We start from the raw sequence: 6,000 nt of genomic DNA, 5'->3' as shown, positions 1-6,000 counted from the left end.
AGGAGAAACAAATTGTTTCGAAGTTTCTGAAGCAGGACTTTATGAGGCATAATCTTTATTTACTCTTTGCAATTCCACTCTGCTGCGTAAGACAACAAAGCATCCTTCAGCTTTTACCAAAACATTTGAGACTTCTTTAAAACTCAACCCCAAAAGTCAAAAGCACTCTCCTTTTCTCTGGAACTGTCATTTTTTGTGGAAAGTAGAAAGCACCCACAAAAGTTTGCATTTTAGTAAGAACTCCATTTCCGCATGGAAAGAGCAAAGTTCAATCTGAATTTAAGCAACACTCTTCCCTTGGCTGTGATCTGACGTGCTGTAAGCCCACATTGCTTGCGCTGCTTTTCCTGTGAACAGGAGAAGATGAAAAAATATTCTTCACAGACAGTCATCAGCTGCGTCATTTCCACTTGTACAAACCCCTTTTGAATGCTTATCTGTTTAAAGGGCTGCCCAACACTAACAGGCCCTAATCTGCTCAGCACTCTCCAGTTGCTTACATCTGAGAAAGCAATCGATTTTATGGTAAAATACTGGAGTGCAAAAGTCTGAGATTATGACATTTCATGCCAGTTCACACTTCATTACTGGCAGACCAGAAGAGTAAAAGCAAAAAACTTTCCTAGCTGATCCTCAGCCCTACAAATCAAGTGCAGCATCTACACATGTCCAGCAGCACCACTCCCCAAATGCATCTTAAGAACCAACTAATCGTTGTATTTTTCTCCTTTCTGTGCTACCTTTGTCTTCTGGGAACACATGAAAAAAATTCTAGCTCTGTGGGATGAGCAATAGAGAAAGAGATTAGAAAGTTCCCCAGACTGCTCTGGTTACATGGGCTTGGCATCCTGAAGAGGATCCTCAGGAATAATTTGTCTCCTGACCTAGTAATGAAACTTTGAAAGTCATCAGTGATTAGCAAGCCTCATTAAAACAAAACAAAACAAAAAAGGCATTCTTTAAGAACAGAAAGGATAAAGCTGTCCTCAGCTACAACGCTGGTGACTTCAACCTGTGGGGCACTGCGAGGGGCTGGGAGAGGAAAGGCAGGGCTGCTGCAACAGAGCAGCACTGTGCGAGGCTGGCAGCCTGCAGGAGCCAGGGGCTTTCTGGGGATAAACACATTCACTAATTAGAATTCACAATCCTCGGTGGCAAGAGGTAGTAAAAATTATTCATCAGCTATTAACAGGTTGTATTTATATGAACACACAGCCACATACCTCTTAAACCCAAGGCTGGCAGTTTCTCAGCCTGAGCACGTGTTGGTAGCGTATTTACTGCATCAGTCATAACATCGGAAATTGTTGGTCTGCCACTGCTCCGACACCAGCCACGCTTCTACCGATACTGGCTGATATTGTTGCGTCGTGTCTGTCACTCGTTATACACAAGAAACCTTTTGGAAAACTGCCTTTCCCTCAGCTGCAGGTTTGTTCCACTGCTACCACAGCAGAATCTTGCTGCAGCCTCAGACTGCTGCGTGGTACACGGACACAAACACAACCTGAGTCAGAGGCATTAGCGTCACCAGAAGTCACATTTCTATTGCAGGAAGAATTATGGATTATTCTTTGTATAGAATTTAATCTAAGCATGTAATTCTAAATAACTTGATTTTGTATTAAAAAACAAACAAACAAACAAACAAAAAAAACATTCTCCCTGCCAGTGATTTCCTCTTCTCCAATGTAATGTAAATAACACTTTATACATTTCCTGTTTTATGGTCTCTCTGATTGTGTCTTACTCTTTTCTTCAACAATGAAAATTATTCATAAATAATAATACGTTTCCCCGGTAAAAGGAGGACATTTAGTTTATTTTTCCTTCCACCTTTTCAAATACCTTTATATGGTGTGACAATGACCCGTTCAGCTGGGCTCCTGCTGCTGTAACAATTTTATTATTCCATTTCCTTGCACTTCTGAGACTTGGAGGGAGAGAAATGCAGCACAACGTATGGAACATCTCTGAACTCAGTTCTGCGGTCACCAGGAAGGACAAAAGATTTCCATTCTGTGCATGGAAATCGCACCGATACGGGCTCCTTCCCAGGGAGCAGTGCCACCCTCAGAAGTGAGTTTCCCAGCACGCCCTGCAGAGGAAGACTCTCCTGCCCATGGGCCATTATTGTGAACAGTTATGAAATTTCAGACCACTCAGAGCAGACCAGCCCTGCAGGAACTCTCTTCCCCAACATTCATGCATACCATTTATTAGGACAGTGGCTAAAAATCTTCGCAGAACCAGAGATCACAGAGGCCCCAGAGAAACTTGAGGTGCTAGATCCAGCAGAGGTATCTCTGTGTGTGCAAACATCTTACAAGTGCACACAATTTTTGTGCTAGAAAGCAAAAAATTCATGCAAAATTTGAATTGATAGTAACCCCCATCCTAGCAACCATTAGCTTTTTCTTTTTAAATGCTGCAACACCAACAGGCATCTTCAGTTTTAAGCAATTACCTGCTTTCATATCAATGCGCATCATGCTTGGAGCGAATCTTGTATTCAAGGATGCTAATAAATAAATGGTTCCAAAAGGTAACTACATGGAAACACTTACATGGATACGAAAAGAGAGACTCAAAAGCCAAAGCTTAATTGCGGTAGGCAGGATTGAGAAAGGCTGTTAGAGTACACAATATAAAGATGTACCGAAAAGATGTGGGAGACACCATGACAACCTCAGCCTCTCTGGGAAGACAGCTGAGTGGCGTTTACTTGGCATGTAAATAAATGACCTTGGTGGCCTTACACTCACTCTTGGTGACCAGAACACGGGAGCTGGGGCCCAGCGAGCAGACGGAGCGCTGATAGCGTGTGCTGAAGAGCCGAAGCCTCAACAAAAAGTCTTTTGTTTCCTTTCCAGCTTTCACTGCAACAACTTCTTGGGTAGAACAGTTCTGGAGAAAAAAAGTAAAAAAAAAAAGAAAAGAGATGTTTATAAACCCAGCACAGAAAGGGAAGCTTTTTTTCAAGCCTGTTGTCTCTTGCAGTACTGCCAAGAGTGGGGGGATCAGAAAGTACACATTGGGTCTTCCACAAAGCAAGGCACACACCTCTCCAGTCTGAGTGTTGTCCAAGGAAACAAACTGCTGCTGCCAGTAACGAGGCTTACATGTAATCAGAAGGGGACAATGGAAAAGCTTTTCAGTCACCCCATAACCTGTGCTGCTGCCACAGCCTGGCCCGTGGCAGCATGTGCCAGCTCAGCGGGGTGCCAGCCCCAGCCTGGGCACTTTGCTGCCTTGGAGAATTTTTTGCCCAATTAACAAGCTAGGTGTGTGTGTGTGTGGGGGGGGGGGGGGTTCTTTGTTTTCCAGACCCCTGCATCACAGACCAAAAAAGCTTCCTTGGCTTCTCCCCCTGCGTCATTTTCTGTGATCGCTGCTATTCTCAGGAAGGCATTGGGCATGTTGCAATCATCCAAGCTTCATGTATCCTGCAGCGCATACTGGCTTTGCCCTGAGCTTGCTGTTTTCTCTGGCTGAGCATGGGGGATGTGAACGTACAGCGTGTGAGCAGCCCAAGCATCACTGTCTGTGTGTGGGCTTGCAGGGTGCTGAGGCCCGCACTGCACATCTCCATTACAGCTGCTGCCCAGCCTGGCAGGCTCAAAGCAATTGTGCAAACACAGTGGTTTTTTTTTGTTTTTTTTTTTTTTCTTCTTCAAGCACATTCCCAGAGACTGGTGAGCATCTCGATCTGCAAAATGCTGTTTTGCAATTCCAGCTCGTGCATGCAAAGAAAACCGTGCTGGCTCTTAGTGCCCTGCAAACTGCTCACGGGGCCTCTGCAGCTCATGCCACAGGATAAAAGCATGGAAGATGTTCTCACTTGGATTGCTGCAAATCAGAAATACCTCCACTGACAAAGATGCAGCAACGTCTGTCTGGGTGAGCAAGGCTGGAATCAAGCTGACAACAATTAGGGTTCTCTCATTATTTTTCTCCTCCGCTCCAGTTGTTTATACCTCTGCCTCCCTGCCTGCTCCCTGCTTTGACATGATGAATAAAATGTATTTGTTCACAGTCTCACAAATCCTTTCTTGAGAGCCTTGCTTGCAATGTTCAGATTTCACATGGTCACAGGGTTTTGCCTTTAAATTTCAAGCTCCTTAGGGCAGAGACAATGTCAAATCAGTGTGAAACATCGTGCATACTAATGAGGCTATAGAAACAGCAACTGTACATGTAGTTAACATCTTTTCTAATCCACATCCTTTAAGCAGCAGCTTTTTGTAATCCACACTGCCAAGAATCAAGGGCAGAGAGCAGGGATGTCTTCCTCCTGCCATTAGATTTTACAACTAGCAAAGTCCTTTCTCTGGTTTGCTACAGCACATCCACACTGAGCATGTCTGTACGCTGTGCTCTGGAGCCAAGCGATCTTTCTTCCCCTCTGTGACAAATTGTAACTCACTGGCTTCAGTTGCTTAGAATGTATCGCTCCCTGGGAAGAGTTAATAAGACTCCATAAAAAAGTTGTATTATAACAGCTTCTGGCAGGGGCCCATAAATACCAATCACCTCAATACAGGATTTTTGGCAGGTATTTAGGCGTAATTTTCCATTCAAATGGCTATTTTATGAAGAATCCACAAGTAGTTGCTGGTCATTTCACTCGAGCATGGGTGAACTCTGCACAGCCACCCCTCTCGGAGTGGGTTCTGTGCCTTGGGATGCAGCGAAGGCACGGGACTGCAGCCCCTAGCACCTGGATGCCACAGGGTGGAGAGCAAGAGGTTACCAGTGGGACCAGGAGAAACACATCCCAAGATGACCTTGTGACTTTAGACAGACATGATGTGGAATATTTCACTCACCGCTTCAGGATTTTGAGATGGGCAGCCAAAGAGACAGGCAGGATTAGGAGATGGGCTTCCACATTGTTCAGAAGCCTTCCTGTCTCCCTCATGGAAGACTTTGAGCAAGATTTTGTGCCACTGAGGTGGCCTTTTCTGCTCCTCTAGGTTCATCCTCACAATTTCAAGTGTTAGTGCTTTCATGTAAGAACCTAACGCAAGACAACAGTTCAAAGGTGAAAAGCATTTTACAACAGAATGAAAATCATAACAGCATTCAGGAGACTCAAAATGACTCATTTCCCAAGGGGAAATTATTGGTATTCTCTCTGCAGCTACTCTGCTGGTGTCAGTGTTATTAAAAAGACAGAGCAGGAAGACAGATAAACAAGGAAGTCTTAAAACGCAAATACATTCTAACTAGTGGTTATCACTGCACTTAATAATTAGGGTACTAATTAAGAGGGTAAGTAACACACTAGCTATTAGCTTCTGGTAATTAGTGTTGTGTTTTTATTTTTTTCTCTAGATAATAACAAACTGCGAAGAAAATAAAAAGACCCGAATCCATTCCGCTATTCACCCTGTTCACATCATGAATACCTATTATGCTTATTAATATTAATCATTACTACCACAAAATCTTCCCAGTTTTGCAGCACCTTGTAGCTTACCATTTTACCCATACAGACTGGACCTTGCTGGTGTCTAATGGGATTTCCAATCCCGACCCATAAGCCTTACACTGCCTGAGCTTAGTTACCTTGCTGTGCTGGTGCTCAGGGATGAATGCACGTGCAGCTGATGACCGTGGGTATGCCACGGCACAGCATGATGCTACCATAGCTAGTGAAAACACAGCAAAACTCCTTCTGAGAGCAGGGTCAAGATTTTTCAGAGCAGTGTCCTCATAGGTGGGAGACTTGGATTTAAATGCCTGAAGCCAAATCAAGACAGAAGTGAGTCTGAGTTGTCTCCTATACCTGTCAGTCCAATGTCAGGTCGCACTTAGGGATAACATACCCAAGAATTTTCAGTCCTTCTTCCCCCTCAAACACAGCCCTACAAAGAAACAGAGAGCAGTGCCCAGGTCCCACTGTGCTAAGGCAGGTGGAGGGAGGCAACTTCTCTGCAGAGTGCAGCATAGGCTGACCTGTCCCTGCCTCGTGGCTCCCCAAGCACTTCAAACCTC

Source organism: Aythya marila (genome assembly GCF_965140915.1).
Source record: "Aythya marila genome assembly, chromosome: 10".
NCBI classification, from domain to species: domain Eukaryota; kingdom Metazoa; phylum Chordata; class Aves; order Anseriformes; family Anatidae; genus Aythya; species Aythya marila.
The sequence above is the reverse complement of the archived record's forward strand: the minus strand, read 5'-3'. Positions refer to the sequence as shown.